The sequence below is a fragment of the Eschscholzia californica genome, unplaced genomic scaffold (assembly GCF_041429995.1).
Source record: "Eschscholzia californica isolate CP2 unplaced genomic scaffold, dmEscCali1.0.p SCAF_1, whole genome shotgun sequence".
Taxonomy (NCBI): Eukaryota; Viridiplantae; Streptophyta; class Magnoliopsida; order Ranunculales; family Papaveraceae; genus Eschscholzia; species Eschscholzia californica.
Genome location: NW_028238198.1, coordinates 5,537,894 through 5,554,305, shown reverse-complemented (window position 1 = coordinate 5,554,305; position 16,412 = coordinate 5,537,894). Strand labels below are relative to the sequence as shown.

Here is a 16,412-nt window from a genome sequence, read left to right as displayed (position 1 = left end):
GCAAAGAAAGCCACAAAAGGAGTTAATGCCAAGCTTGTAGATGCAGTTAATAAGTTAGAAGAAAATCTAAACTGGAACAAGCTACAGAACAGAAGATGTGAGCTAGATATTGTGGTTATAGTGAACCAAGTCACAAAGCGATATGAAGATTCCAAATTGGAACACCAAATGCAGAAAATTCAGATTCCCTAGTATATTGTGAGTGGGTGGTTTTTATAAATTACTAAACCTCAAAATCACAGTCGTGAACTTGTGATTGGTCTAACGATGTATCATTAGTTGCGAATAACACTATAATTATAGTGTGACAAGTGTAGGATTGATCTCTAATCGATAAATTCGTACAAGCAACAAAGATATCCCCATAATTGGAATTTAAGAACATAAATTTCTGCAGGAAGAGTCTTGGTGAAATGGTGATTGTGCCCAAAATATTCCAAATTCAACCGAACACAACAAAATAAAAAAAGACCAAGTTCGACAAATTACATAGGCAGGGACAAAATAAAAACATACCAAATTTCAACCTGTGTCCATCTGTGCTATCTAGCTAATTTCCAGTAGAGCCTCGATCCTGTGCCCATTTGTGGTCATGTTGCATCAGTTTGGGGCAAGCATTCCTCACGCTGCCGTTCCATCAACAACATAGTCCCTGACATAAAGATTTACAAGCTTATTTATCAGATTGCTGCCTCTTTATTAATAAAACCAACTTAGTCATCGGGACTTTGACATTGGAACAGAACATAGAAATCATATTTTTACAATTGACTAGAGGCTGGATATGAAATAAGAGAGTATAAATGCATAACGAAAACTTGGAGTACTATTGAAAATTCATAAGAAACAACTCACTTTTCTACGGCTGGTGTGATGCAAAAAGGGTTTGGGTAAAACTCCCCAAGGAATAGCATATCTGGCATGTCTTCCAACGAAATATTGCGCCGGAGCTTCTCATAGATCTTATACATTTCCACCATCAGGAACGGGTGACATTGCTTCATCAAACTCACAATATTTAGGGATCTTAGCTTCTTGACATCCTTTACTTCATAATCACTTATTGTTTTGAATTTATGAATTACCAAATTCCGGTAGAACTTCAATAATTGTATTGTAGAGTCGAAGTGTCGTTTTTTTGTTTTGCTACATCCTTCCACTTCTTTGTTAAAGGGTGGTCAATATACTCCGTCCAAGAATCCTCACTCATCTTAAATACTAAATCGTAGCCGTGCTTGGTAAAAGTTTTATTCCATTCCTTGGATGCGTTTAATTATGTGAAGCCCGAATATTTAGCCATAAACTTCGTTGCAGTGGTAACATCTATGTATTTACGCAGATAATCAATCCACCTATTTCCGTCGAAGAATAAGGGATGGTTTAAAACCTCGACAGGGTTCCAACCAATAGCATACCAGAGATCTCCCCTATAATCAAGATTATACTCACTACGAAAAGCATAAAAAGAAGTAGATGAATTAGTTGTTGCTTAACTTATGACTTAAAGCACTCAAAGAATAAAATGCTTACCCAAAATTACGTATCAAGTGGGTTGCCTCATCACAACTGTTATCGCTTTTGAATAAATCTTCAAACAGTTTTTTTACATGATAAAAATCTAAAAGAAATAGGAAACTTTTAAGTAATATGATAGAAATATCATCGACAAAATATAATAATAAGAATGATAGTGCTATACTTGTAGTTTATTTGGACTTCACTAAATTTCTTAATTTAGCTATGTAGAACTCCGTTTTCGCTTCTTCTTCTCCGTACTTTACAATTACTATGTTATCAAGTGTGAGATTACCGTGAATCCTTCCGCTACGTGATAAAAATGTTAATACCTCAAAGATATCTCTTAAAAGTTTTATGAGTAGTCTGCTCGGTTTCCGTTTTTGCCAATCGTCGTATAAAATCGATTTGTTATCATTTCTAAACTCTCCAAGAGTAAATAGATAAGGTTCATAGACGATATGTGTAGAATCATATTTTTCGCTTCTGAAATACCTTTACAGGCAAGAATATTCGGGTGATTAACACTGTTTATCGTAAATGGACCCTCATCGTCTTCGTCTTGAAAGTGGTCCTCGAAACCTTCTATGGCAATAATTGGTTTTTTAGAAGTAATGTTGTATTCTTGGTTTGATATCTTTGGAGTAAATTACCCCTACGTGTAATCCTATGAAGCTCTCCATCATGTATTCTTGCCTGTAAAGGTATTTTCAGAAACGAAAAATATAATTCTACACATATCGTCTATGAACCTTATCTATGTACTCTTGGAGAGTTTAGAAATGATAACAAATCGATTTTATACGACGATTGGCAAAAACGGAGACCGAGCAGACTACTCATAAAACTTTTAAGAGATATCTTTGAGGTATTAACATTTTTATCACGTAGCGGAAGGATTCACGGTAATCTCACACTTGAAAGTGGTCCTCGAAACCTTCTATGGCAATAATTGGTTGTTTTAGAAGTAATGTTGTATTCTTGGTTTGATATCTTTGGAGTAAATTACCCCTACGTGTAATCCTATGAAGCTCTCCATCATGTATCGATCCATCATCTTCTTCAGGAATTACAATATCTAACTGCACATTTTCTGACATACCTGAAAAAGAACAAAAAATTGAGTTCAAGATTTATAACTTATAAGAGAGTAAGAATGACACTATGACAGTACATAACTCATACCCATTAGTCGAGAAATCAAACATTTACCAATTGACAAACATTTACCAAGATTCATAACTTATCTAACATTTACCAATTGACAAATATTTTCCGCTATATAAATCATTAGTAGTTCTAAACAAAGACAAATAGCAAATTGGATGACATATCAAACAACATGAAATGAAAACATCAACAACATTAACAATATCTAGTAATTTATCAACCAAAACAGAGATACCATGATCAATCATAAGACGGGAACAAATAATTATGGAAATTTTGTTGTTTTGGTGATCAATGAGTATGAAGGTAGCAATATGATGTTCCTAAGTAATCTGACCTGAGTAAGTTGGCCGAAATCATCCCTTCATAATCCCTAAAGTATCACATTATTCGGTTCAGACTACTTTCTCTCGGTTAGTAATATGATGTTCCTAATCACTAAAGTATCACATTACTCGGTTCAAACTACTTCATAATCACTAAAGTATCACTTAGTGATTATTTGGTTCATAATCACTAAGGTAGCAATCACTACGGTAGCAATCTGACCTAATCACTAGTGATTATTCGGTTCAGCTCGAAATTACCTCTAAGGGAGAAAAACCCCAAATACCAGAGCTGGGGGGTTTCAGTAATTCTCCCCAAGAACATTAGAACAGTAACAACAAGTTACTAGGTTGCTGCAAAGTGCAGTCAAGAACATTAGAACAGTAACAACAGTACAGAAGATGAAGAAGAAATAGAAACTAGAAGAAGGAGAAGATGAAAGGGATGAAATCGAGTTACCTACAGACAAAATCCTTCAACTTTGGAGAAGATGAAGGTAGTAAACTTTGGATAAGAATAAATGGAGGATGAGTCGTTTAGGGCAAGACTCAAGAGTAGAGACTAGAGAGAGAAACTGATTTGAAAAAACTATTAGGGCGGACTGTTGAGTTGGGCTAAAAGCCTAAAAACTTAAAATTTCTTTGGACACCCACCTATTAGACTTGGGCCGCTTCACTCTTCTCTGGGGCGCCTAAAGGCGTTCGCGTATGCGTCTGAAATCATGATCTGTTTGGGGACTGTTGGTGAATGTCTTTATAAGTTTTAAAAGTAGTTCATCAACTTTGACTTGATTTAATTGCATTGATGAATGTGTGGATTATTTTGTTCAAACTACTACATTTTCACCCAGGAACAAACCTCAGGAGAGGACAAAATCTCTCAACCTAGAGCTTCCTCCAGGAAATGATCAGTTCCTTTTCGATTTCAAGCAACTTCACTGTCAGTTTTCGGTAAGCATTAAAATTTTCGTAAACCCATATGGATATTCTTGCGTATTTTCTATAGTCACCTTGCAAGCAAGTTGATTGTACGAATACTAATGGTGTGTTTGGTTGCAGGATTCCTAAATAGGATTCCTATCAAAAGTGAAATTTGGTAGGAATCATGAATCCTTGGTTTGTTTGGTTACCAAGAATCCTACGACTCTTGAATTCCAAGGATTCCTAATTCCAAAATTTGTATTGGACCAAAATCCCACCCTACCCCCTAGGATTTGCTAGGATTTTGGATTAATGAACCTAAATTTCAAACTTAAAATCAACAAAAAAATTCTTTCCTTCTACAAAATCATTACTTTTTTTTCAAAATCATTATTCTTTTCAAAAATCATATTTTTTCTAAAGATGTTTTGAAAATACTCGAATAATAATAAATCATAGGATTCTTAGTTGCCAAACAAGCAAAAAGATATTACTTGGATTCATGAATCCGTATTTTATGATTTCGTATTTTATGTGTACTTTATGTTTACACTTTGAGTTTGACTTGCATTTTTTGCTCCGACTCTATATATTATTTGCTCCAGATCCCTTTTCGAGTAACAATTTTTTGGGTTTATCGTCCAAAAAATGAACCATAAACACACATTTTGATGTAGATTGTTGCGGAAGCGTAAAAGTAATGGAATCCACCATTGTTATAAACTAAACTAATGAAATAAAGCGGATAAAATAACGATTAAACGATAAATAAACGAAGAACAACTGAAATAATTAAAGAAGAAGATGCAATCAAGGAGATTTTGTATTTGATGATTCAATTCAATACTTAACAAGACATACCTGACTTCTCTTATATAGAGATTAGACTTTCCTAGATAGACTCAAATAAATAAAGAAGATAACTACTAAGGATACTTTCCTTGATTGCTAGGACTCTAAATATGGTAACCCTAAATACTAAACTGGAACTTATCCTATTATGGGATCTTGGCCGTTGGGTCTGTTATTGGGTTGGCCGTGAGGCCAATTGGTGGGATGGCCGCCCTCACATTTAGTCCTTTCTAATCCTCAAAAGGGTTTGTAAACCAAAATATTAATCTAATGATATCTAGTCCATTTGTATACATCTAGAGAGGAAATACAAATCCCTAGAATTCTTATAATTTCATATTACCTAAACTAACCTTATATATAATCAAACACTCCTTCTTCATCAAATTCTCAAATATCTGGTTGCCATTTTTATCTCCCATTTTCTCTCTCCAATCACGATTCTATTAAAAGCAACAATTATCTTCATTCTTCTCCAAAACGGAAACCTGTTACTTTTCTCTTTCTAAAACCGAATCATCTATTCAACCTCCATTTTTCAGTCTCGAAATCTGCTTCATCTTCATTAGACAAGCTGAAAACTCCATCGTTTATTTCGATTTCCATCATCAAAGATTCAGGTTCGAATAATTGTTAAGACCAACAGTTGCTTCTGAGGTTAAAGTAACAAGTTTCATGTTTTTTCATCATCATATTTAAAATTGTTATGATTTTCATTATAATCGACTTTATCTTTGTATCATCTTTTCAAATATTCATCAATATTCATATTTTCTCACTCTAAGATCTTTATAACTTATTTATGATGTTAATATTAAATTTTTGTTTAATAATTCATTATCTTCGATTAGGTTATATTTGTATCCATGTATTACTTTATTTTTCATTAGATTTAGGTTACAAATTGATGGGCCTAGAAAGTTTCCTAAATAGGTCACCACCCGCAAGTGCACGGGCGTCAAGTAATAGTTCCGGTAAGACCGGTTCGTTCCTCAGAGACTAAGTCAATCTATTCTAAATCCTATAACTAATTTGGATTTTCTTCAGATTTTGATTTTCTTGCAATTTAAACAATAATACTAACAAAGACAAATAATAATGGTAAATGATTTTATGGGAGAAGTAGACTAGGGTTTTGAATCCGTTGCGATCAAACACAAATATTCACTCAAATCTTATTTTTTCTTGTCTCACCTCAATTGATTCTCTACGATTCTAACTATTGCCTATCAACTATCAAGTATTCGTCATTAAAGAATCTAACCTAAATATGACGAATCAAGATGTACGAAGTATAGGTAATGAAAGATTCAAACACAATTTCAACATTCGCCTATTAACTAAGAAGCATTAGTCATTAAAGATATACCTAAACATGACTAATCAAATCAGAAATATAAACGAAGAAGAAGTTATGAATAATTTCGAAAATTTATCAATTGAATTTATCCTTCAAACTATTAAGATAATAAGTCAATATTCATGTAAAATGTTAACTTCATCGAACCCTAGACTAAAGGAACTTAGCTACTCATCGCTAAAGTGATCATAATCATGGTGGGATAAATGAGAAATAATAACATTAAAGAAAGAAAAAAAATCGGAGAAGAAAACACCTTTTTCTCGCAAATTTCCCTCTGTGCAGCCAAACAGACCCTTAGGGAAAATAATTTTCTCGTCTTCCCGGAAATGATTTCCTGGTGAGAAAATTATTTTCCTCGATTGGTTCTTCTCTCTACTGTTTCTCCTTCTTTCTTCCTCTAAACTTTCTATTTCTCTCTCTATAAACCAGAAATGTAACTCTCCCTTTCTCTCTCTAATCAAAACAGTAAAGAAATGAGAAGAAAAAGATGATTTAAACTTGATTTTATGAATTGAACTCAATCTTTCTCTCTCTACAGAAAACAGTAATTATCTCTCTCTTTAACTCTCTCAATCTATTCCTCTCTCTCTCACAAAGAGAAGGATGTCAGAAGAAGAAAAAGAAAACAAAACAAATACTCTTTCCCTCACTTTCTCTCTCTAGCTCTTGGTTTCTTCTTTAATGGCCGAGCAGCCTCTCTCTCTCTAAACTCTTTTCCTGTTGTGTCTGTAGCCGTGGAGAGATGATCCTTACAACTCCCTGTTTCTTCTTGTTATAAAGAGGGAAAACTCCCTTCAAAATCCTCTCCCTCAATCTCTGAACATGGTAAGAATATTAAACCCAACTATCTCCTTGTCGGTTTTCATTCTCTCTTTCTCTCTGGAATTAGGAATCTTTCTCTCTCTTTCAGCCGAGAAGATGCAGAAAATATCCTCCATAAAATAATTCCATCTCTAGCTCCCAAAGAAATATCTTCTGTTGAATCACCTCTTAATCTTTCCCGAATCCAATATCTAGCTTCAATCGAATCACCATCCCTCTCGGTTCCATATCTCTCTTTCTAAACATTTAAAAACTTTCCTTCCCTCTCTGTATAATATATCAGTGAAAATACCTATGTAAATGGAACTAAAGAGAGAGAGAGAAGAAGAAAGAATGGGATTGATTTCCCATTGATTTGGGAAATTACCCAATCGGTTAGAGTGGGCTGGCAGTAGAGGATGATATGTTGTTTCTCGACCCATTTTAATAGGTTACAACGAGCTCCCAGATGAAGTCATGTGCTCCGGGAGACTTCCAGCCGTTAGATGCCCTCGGGTATACGATGATATGTTGTGCTCTTGCGCGCTAAATCTAAAACAGCTGAAAATTCCAGATAACACCATTGTGTGACCGACAAGAGCCCTCACTCTATCCAATTCGTCAGATTGCATGCCACGTGTATTTAGTTGACTAATTTTTGGCTCCGACTTTGACTACCTATAAGTTTCTCCTCCGAACTCCGATTGGACCTCTGCTTTCGCCAGTGGGTTCGTCTTGGACCATACATTTCATTCGAGCACCAACATAGACCAAATAGCCAGACTACCATAATTTCAAAATACCCAAAATGCCCTCAGGAGTGTCTTCCCCTCGGTTTTACTCCGGTTTTCACACTTAACTCCGTAAAAGGCACCTGAGAAAGAGAATCAAACAAATCATCAAAGTAACCGCTCGAACTGGACTAACTAACCCGAGTTAAGAGATTCAGATGGGACATTTTCATGTCTCATCACAAATCTTGATGTTTAGAACATGTCTTGATATCAGATTTGGTAACGATACCATTTTTTATCCAGAGAAGATTACGTACATTTTTTTGTAACAGAATGTAAACGATGTGTAATTTATACGAAATTATGTGTACTTTATTGAACATCACAATCTTGTACCAGAGAAGATTATGTACGTTTTTTGTAACAGAATGTAAACGATGTGTAATTTACATGAAAGTATGTGCATTTAACATCACACTTTTATTTTAGAATGAAACATTGAAACATCACACATTTGTACCATATAAGATTCCGTACGATGTTACTGTAACAGAATGTAAACAATGTGTATTGTGCAAAAAATTATATGTACTTTATTGCGCTTTACACATTTGAACCACCGAAGATTTCTTACAATTATACTGTAACAGAATGTAAACATTGTGTAATGTTCTAAAAATTATATGTAATTTATTGCACATTATACATATTTTTTTTCACATAACAGTGACCTTGTGATTCAAACTAAAGTTATGTTTGTCTCCCAACACATTATAAAGTTTAACAAACAGTACGCATAATTTACTCCATTATACATGTCGTTTCTAGTCAATTATATGTTTTGTTGACAAATGTATATGTTTTTCTTTTTCTAGTTTTGCTGTTACTTATGGAATTTCCTACATAATCATCCAATCTAAGTATTTCAATATGTTCTTCAATAATATAGTATAAACACAAGGCATGATTTCAAATTCATCAAAAATGATTTAAAACGTGTAACAGTTGTTTGTCATGTTCAAGACTGCAAATGGAGATTGGAGAGTACATGGATGGGCACCATTTTTGAACCAGAGAAGATTTTGTACATTTTTTTGTACATAATGTATCTAATTTAAAAGAAATTATATGTAATTTATTGAACATGATACACATAAATTCGATAAATTACGTTGTATACATGACAAATGATGGTTTCCTCGTTATAAATAACACATAATTTACGAACTTGTTTCATAACTTGTATTCGATGTGTGTTTATGTATGAGAAAAAATAAAAACAAATGTTGTTGTAACGTTGCCAGAAAAATATACTCTTTCCAAATTTGAAAGTTAAGCGAGAGAAAATGATATATACGTTTTGTATATTAACCCCCAAATCACACTAAATTGATCCTACACAATATACTATTTCCAAAATGAAATTGAAGTGAGAGAAACTTGATTTGAATAACAAAAAAAAAGGGTTATTTTCCAAAAGACCCCCTCCTTTGTGACCAGTTTCTTCCCCAGCCCCCTAGATTAGCAATAATTCTCGTATGGCCCCCTTTTTCCGTTATCTTTAACTGTCCGTTACTCTCTCTCTCCTCCATCTCATTTTCTCTCTCTGCCAAGTCACCTATCACGCCACATCATCATCTTCTCCGGCAGGGTCGTCGGCCGGCCAAATTTCTGACCGGCGACCTCCAGTTTTCTTTTTCTCTCTCTCTCTAAAATTTTTTTTTTTTTATTCTCTCTCTCTCTCTAAACTCCGGCGAAGGGAAACCCCTTCGCCGGAGTTTAGAGAGAGAGAATAAAAAAAAATTTAGAGAGAGAGAAAAAAAAATACTGAAGGTTGCCGGCCGGAAATTTGACCGGCCGGCGACGCCTGCCGGAGAAGATGATGATGTGTCGTGCTAAGATGATGTGGCAAAGAGAGAAAATGAGATGGAGGAGAGAGAGTAACGGACAGTTAAAGATAACGGAAAAAGGGGGCCATACGGAAATTATTGCTAATCTAGGGGGCTGGGCAGGAAACTGGTCACAAAGTAGGGGGCCTTTTGGGAAATAACCCAAAAAAATTACATAATAAGAGAGAGAAAATTGATTTGGTTTCTAAATGTATAAAGAGAGAAAATTGATTTGGTTTCCAAATCTGCAAAGAGAGAAAAAGTTGATTTGAAAATATCTGTCTACTTAATCCCTCCAATCACGCAAATTGATTTCGTTTCCAAAACAAATTCGATGAGAGAGAAAATCAATGATTCCGTTTCCTTTTTCAAACCAAAAATCACGGTATAAAATGTCGTTTGAAATTTATTCTGATCCCGCATTAAAAAAATCACGGGAATTCAATTTGGGACAGGGACGACATATTGTTAATATACTAAGGGTTTTTAGTCCTTTTGCAAAGGGTTTTTGGTCCAAAGTGCAAAAGGACTAAAAACCTATTTTTTGGGAAGATTGGTCCCTTAAACCGTTTTCAACATTATTTTGGGCCTTATACCCATGGACTGTTCGAGTAATTCCCTGCCTCAACACATTGTTTCACCAAACCCTATAACATTCCCACCTCCAGATTATTTTGTCGCACTCTTATTAGGCATCGTGAATAATGTCATTTCTCCTCTTACGTAGCAAATCCAAATAGGGCCCAAATGCCCAATGGGAGATACCATCCGTGAACCGTCCTACACACAACAAGGTGCAAGGGTCCAGAAGTTATATATAACAAATTCAGGACACAGGTACACATACCCAACAATACATCTATCCAGGACGGGGCAGCCCACACACATGAAGAGAAGAAGAGGGGGTCCCTTGTCTCATGGTCGAAGAAGGCCAAAAGTGGAAGCAGCGGATGCTTTGGTTGGGACTCCTTGCTGCCAGTCAATGCTTGTTGTGATGCTGGCAAAAGCAGGGGTTTCGGCCAGTTTTACCTACTATTGGATTTATACTAATGACTCACAGTATGAAAGCGATAGTCTAACCGCTGAGTGACCAGGTAGGACTGATTTGCATAAGGCTAGAATGCTAACTTAGTGATAGCGTGTTATAGTTTCCTTCAGACCTCAGACCCTTGATCATTTGATGCTCTTATAGCAATTGAAAAGTTTGCCATAGACCGATAGACCTATACAAGAGATACTTTTCCTGGAAACAGCTGTCTGTAACCTATGCTTCATGCTTTCCATAGTAAGCATTAATACAAGTAAGAACTCTAACGTGTTTCTTTTCGGGTGATACAGATGCTATGCTTCATGCTTTCTTCTGTCTTTAAGCATCTTAGACCTGTATTACAATGTGAATCGTGTTTGACATAATAGGTCTATTCATCCCTAGGTATGGAAGTTGCTACTTATGATATGGAAGCTAGGACAAACAATGAAACACAGCAAAGAACTTGCTCGTGGAGCCAAAAGTTGTCATGACATTGTTGCATCTGCAAATTTTACCTTTGAAGCATTTCGATAATCCCTCACAATCTTGTTGATTTACCATATACAATTAGAGATCGCCTAAACAAAAGAGGTTAATTCGTGATTCACAACTCTAATGAACGAACTGTCAACACATAAAATACCAAGTCTGCCAAAAAAGAAAGTTCGTCAACACATAACACACCAAGTCTGTCAACACATTCTTCAACAGCAAAAAAAAAGTCGGTCACAGATAAAACACCAAGGCCGTGACATTCAACATTCATTAAGTATTTTCGTTCATTCTTTAAGTCTGGCAATCAAACACGCATATTGGCAGCAGCATCAGTTGGAGAAATAAAACCCAATGTTTTATATACATCAATTCCCCTCATTCGTTTCAAAATAAAACCCACACTACAAAAATCGCGAATATTGCCGACGGTAAAAAAGCGTCGGCATAATATAAATTTCGTCGGCATAGGTCACTGCCGACGACAAAAAAATGGTCGGCAATGTAGGCGTCACGAAAACTATCCGCGACGAACTTCTCGACGAAAGTGAAGCGTCGGCAGAAAGTATGCCGACGGTTTTTGTAAATAAAAAACCGTCGGCAGTGAGAAAGATAATTTCGCGGGAACACCATTTCCCGCGAGTTTCTTAACCTATGCCGACGGTTTGTGTTCCAAAAAATCGTCGGCAGGTGTTGCTTTTACCGACGGTTTTCACTCCGTCGGCAATAGTCTTTTTTTTTTTTTTTTGAAATCTAATTTCTGTACCCGCTGCTGCACCTGGTAATCCAAAAAATGCAGCAGCATAATGAATATTAACCTGCATAATGAATATTAACCTGCATAACTATAAAACGTCTAATGCACATTGAAGAACAAGTCATATGTTTCATAATAGCCATTGTCTAACGAAAACAAAACCATGAAGGATTTGAAGATTCAAAATTACAAAACTAGTTTAGGAACAATGAACTTATAATAATCAGATCTTCAACAAGTATCTTATCACCTCTGAAACACCAACAGACCTGCACAAAGAAACAACCGAGGAAACGATATTCAAACTCAAAGCTTGGAACTCAATTTACAACAAACAAAGATCTCCCAAGCGCTACCAATTGAAGATCTCCCAAGCGCTACCAATTGAGATTCTCCATCCACAAAGTTACTACAACAACCTATGCATGCTTCCACCTTGTCTAAGGCTTCAACCAAATCCTACAGTTACAAACTCATAATAATAAGCATTTGCTTACAAATCATTAAGCACAGTTTGTACAATAAATGATATGTGCATGATTTAGCAAGCAAAGATAGAGATGGATATAAACCTGTTGTAAGGCAATAAATGATATGTGCATGAAGGCAACGATTTATATATAAACAGTGCTTATGACAGATATCGGGCAACTTTTTTGATTAGTTACACTTCTCTTAGGGTAAGTCGCAAGGTGTCATCTAATCTGGCTATTGGTGCCATCTTGATGAGGACGCGAAATTGCCACTGTCCAGACTGATTGTATGTAGACATTCTACTTGTACTTTGGAGTTTGGTAGGACATTTCCTTGACTATTTTTCTATCAGATTCATGGGTCAAGAGTTCGGTTCCCAATTTATTGGAAACTAGGAGCTTCACAGTGAAAAATTGTCCAAAGGATGGTGACACCATTTGACGTATGTAAGGCCTCCCCGGGCAGTTAATTTTTTTTCAGTGAACAAAATATTAGGGGAGACAAAGCTTGATGGCCCCATCGTGTCGACAAGTCACAATCTGCTTGTATGGTCCAATGGAAACCCCAACCAACATTTCATTATTTTTCACCCCATCATCAAATCAAATTCTGGAACAATTTGATGTTAGTATTTTGTAACAACCCATATACTAGTATAATTTGGAAACCCCAGGAAATTAAATTAAGAAAATTGCTAGAAACAATGTAATTACCTCATAAGTCTCGTCAGTAGTGTCTTCCAAATCCTTGTTCTGCCACACGGGTTCTATTTGTTCGGTAATAACATCAAGGAGGTAATTTCTATCAGGTTTACCGGCCAAGACATCCTCATCTATCTTCTCAACCACCTCGTCTATTGATGGGACATGAAAATGTCTCATCTGAATCTCTTAACTCGGGTTAGTTAGTCCATTTCGAGCGGTTACTCTGATGATTTGCTTGTTTTTCTTTCTCAGGTCTCATTTACGGAGTTCGATGCGAAAACATCGTGATAAAGACATACTTGAGGGGCATTTTGGTCATTTTAACGACAAGGGTATTCTGTTCAATATTAGTGCTCAGGTGAAAGTGGAGTTCATGACGAGTCCGTAGGCGAAAACGGAAGTGAAATCGAAACTCGGATGAGGAAACTAGAGCGGGTCAAAGTTTGAATCAAATTAGTTGACTAAAAATCAACATATATTGTGTGACATGTGGACGCACGGATTAGCAAGTATTAGATGGTCTCCAATACTCTTCTTGATGCACCTAGCCACAACAAAGTTTTGCCACTTTAAAGGATTAGCACCCACCAATCCTCTAGCCAGCTCACCACACGTGATTGTTTCATTCCACCAAATTTTGGGTTGTTTCATTCCATACCTATCATGGTATTTATCTGTTTAGTATTAAAAGGTGAAGTAATAATCTAGAAATGGAAAGAACAGAGAGAGAGAGCAGCTGGAATGATTCGAAGAGATTTTCGAATATCAACCAAACAGAGAAAGGAGATGGAGATGGCTGAGATTTTTAAAGATAAGGAAAGATGATCAAGAAGGAAAGAGAGATAATCTCTTTGACATGCTCGGTCAGAAAAGGAAGGTAGGAAAGAGAGTTCTTGGCTGGATGTTCTATTATAGAGATAGAAAGATTTTCTTTCTCTTGTTGTTAATTTAAATGGAAAAAGAAAGAAGAAGGATTATTTTCTTTACAAGAATAGAGAAGATCAAGGATAAGAGAGGGCTGGAGTTGTAGAGAGAGAGAAAGATTTTCTTTGTCTTTAAAACCGAGAAGGAAAGAAAGGAGATTGATAGAGAGAATCAGGAAGATGATTGGTGATCGCTTTTAAATGGAAAGAGTAAGATTGAAGATAATTCTATTGATATTTTTTGGAAAGAAACAGCAAGCTCGGAGAGAGGGTTTTGTCTCCTCTGTTTGTATAAAACAGGGAGAGAACAGAGTTATAGGTTTATCTCGGTTTGGGGTCGAAAACAATCACCATCTCGACTGGAGAGTCTTCCTCTGGTAGCTCAACCAAAACCGACTATATTAGAGAGAGAGAGAGTGATGTAAAGGCCCTCGGTTTTAGACAAAAACGGAGTTAGAGAGAGAAACAGGGAAGGAGCTCATCATCATCATCATCATCTTCTATCTTTCTTCTTCATCTTCTGTATTTTTCTTTTTGTGAGAGACAGAGAGATTCAGTGATTGAGAGAGAAAGAAACAGAGAGTGATTGAGAGAGAAAGAAACAGAGAGCCGAGAGCTTTAATGGAGTTTTCTTCTTGATTTTTTTATTTTCTTTTTGATTATAATTCGTCTACCTTTGTGAGAGAGATAGAAAGAGAGAATTAACAGAGAGATTAAGAAAAGAGAGAGAAAACAGAAAGCATAGAGAGAGAAAGAGAATTGGAGAAGGTGAGAAAATTATTTTCTCACAGGGAAAATATTTCCGGGGAAGACGAGAAAATCGTTTTCCCAGAGGGTCTGTTTGGCAGAATTTTGGGAAAACAGAAGGAAAATCTTTCCCTAAGGCCCTGTTTGGTTACAAAATCAGTAAGAAATCCAACTTTTCTACTTTTCTTTCCTTTTTCTATATAGTTAAGCTTCCATCCTTTATCATGAAGAACTAATTTTCTATCTAGGGTTTAGATGAAGTCGTAATAATTATTTTCTCGATAATTTATTAAAGTTTTTACCATTTTAACGATAAAATCTTCCGGGTTTTTAGACCGTTCATGGACTGAAAACCTGAGTTATATAAAGAACTATCTAATCAGACCAAAATAAATTGTCGTTAGAATTGTTAGAGGGACGGATTCAGAAAACCCTAGGCTCTACCCCATTTGAGTTCCTTGTATCACTTGTAATTATTTTCTTTCTGTAATTTTACTTTAATAATTTATTTATTTTTAAAACCAAAACTAAAATCAATTTCAAAACCGAGTTACGACCAAGTCTTAGAATAGGTTTCACTTAGTCTCTGAGGAACGAACCGGTCTTACCGGAAATTATTACAACTTGACACCCGTGCACTTGCGGGTGTAGACCTATTTGTGAAACTTTTTAGGCCCATCATCTATGCCCAACTGTTTGTACATGTACAAATTTAGGGCAAGCAGCATAGATGGAGAGTTTAAAAGTAGTACAGACGGGGAGGGTTTTACCTTATACAATTTTACCAAATTCAATGTCCTTTGAAGATTATATGTTTCATGGAGAAACTTGATGAACACCCAGCGTTCCTTGTCCAAGTCATCAATCACAGACTAAATATAAACAAAACAAAGTATATGTTAATACAGTAATGGGGGGATGAAAATACAAGAGTGGGGTTTTAATAACAATACCTTAAAGAGTTTTATTTCCTCTAGTATGTCTTGGGTTGTAGTTGCTGCCAGTGAATTACTAGTCATATAATCATCAATGATCTTGCCTAGATCTTTTGAATGATTGAAGTTCCAAGGATCTACCGTTAAGGAAATTTTTTCCAGTACTCGATATATTCTTGGATCTTTTTCCTGAAGAAAAAGAAAAAGAAATCAAATCAAATCCTAACAAAGAAAAAATAAAAAGATAAAACCAAACAGATCCTCCATACCTGATTGCCTTCAGATCATCAAGAGATGACAACGTTCCGGAATCTTCTTTCTCCTCCTTCGTTTCGTTTTCTAGTTTTTGTCTTTTAGGATCCGAGGGATGATTGAACAACCCATCATCATCCTCCATGTTTTCTCTCTTACTTTTTTGAATCTCCCAAAGGAGGGTTCGAGAGATGATTCTGAGATTTCTCTTTCTCTTCTTTCCTGGCCCTAGGGAGGGGTTCGAGAGAGATTGTAATGTGAGAGGCCGTTTTTGTTCCGAAAAAGAAAGAGATTCTTTGGCGAAGAAAAAGTGACGGAAGAATTAGGGTTGGAACCTTATATAGTAGAAGTTGGTTCAATTATAATCGTAAGATATATCTATCCGACGATCTTAAATCCGTCGCGTGGCGACTCTATTTCTGGAGCTACGTGCCGGACTATCCAACAGTCACGCCACTCACGCTCACGCGGCACCATTACATTTTGCCGAAGAGAGAGAATGCAATTGCCTTGCACACGATTTGGTC

The 16,412-nt window shown here is 35.9% G+C and overlaps 2 long non-coding RNA genes across 2 annotated transcripts; both read right to left on the bottom strand.

Annotated features, from left to right (window-relative positions):
- Positions 1-279: 279 nt before the first annotated feature.
- LOC147563550 (uncharacterized) lies at positions 280-4,777 on the bottom strand. The gene is made up of 6 exons (XR_015224657.1): positions 3,472-4,777; positions 2,453-2,617; positions 1,700-2,097; positions 1,531-1,618; positions 856-1,448; positions 280-652 (listed from the first exon to the last, which is right to left on the bottom strand). It is a non-coding gene; the product is annotated as an uncharacterized LOC147563550 (long non-coding RNA).
- Positions 4,778-11,180: 6,403 nt separating this feature from the next.
- On the bottom strand, positions 11,181-16,197 carry LOC147563549 (uncharacterized). The gene is made up of 6 exons (XR_015224646.1): positions 15,903-16,197; positions 15,652-15,822; positions 15,469-15,570; positions 13,038-13,177; positions 12,207-12,309; positions 11,181-11,497 (listed from the first exon to the last, which is right to left on the bottom strand). It is a non-coding gene; the product is annotated as an uncharacterized LOC147563549 (long non-coding RNA).
- Positions 16,198-16,412: the final 215 nt, after the last annotated feature.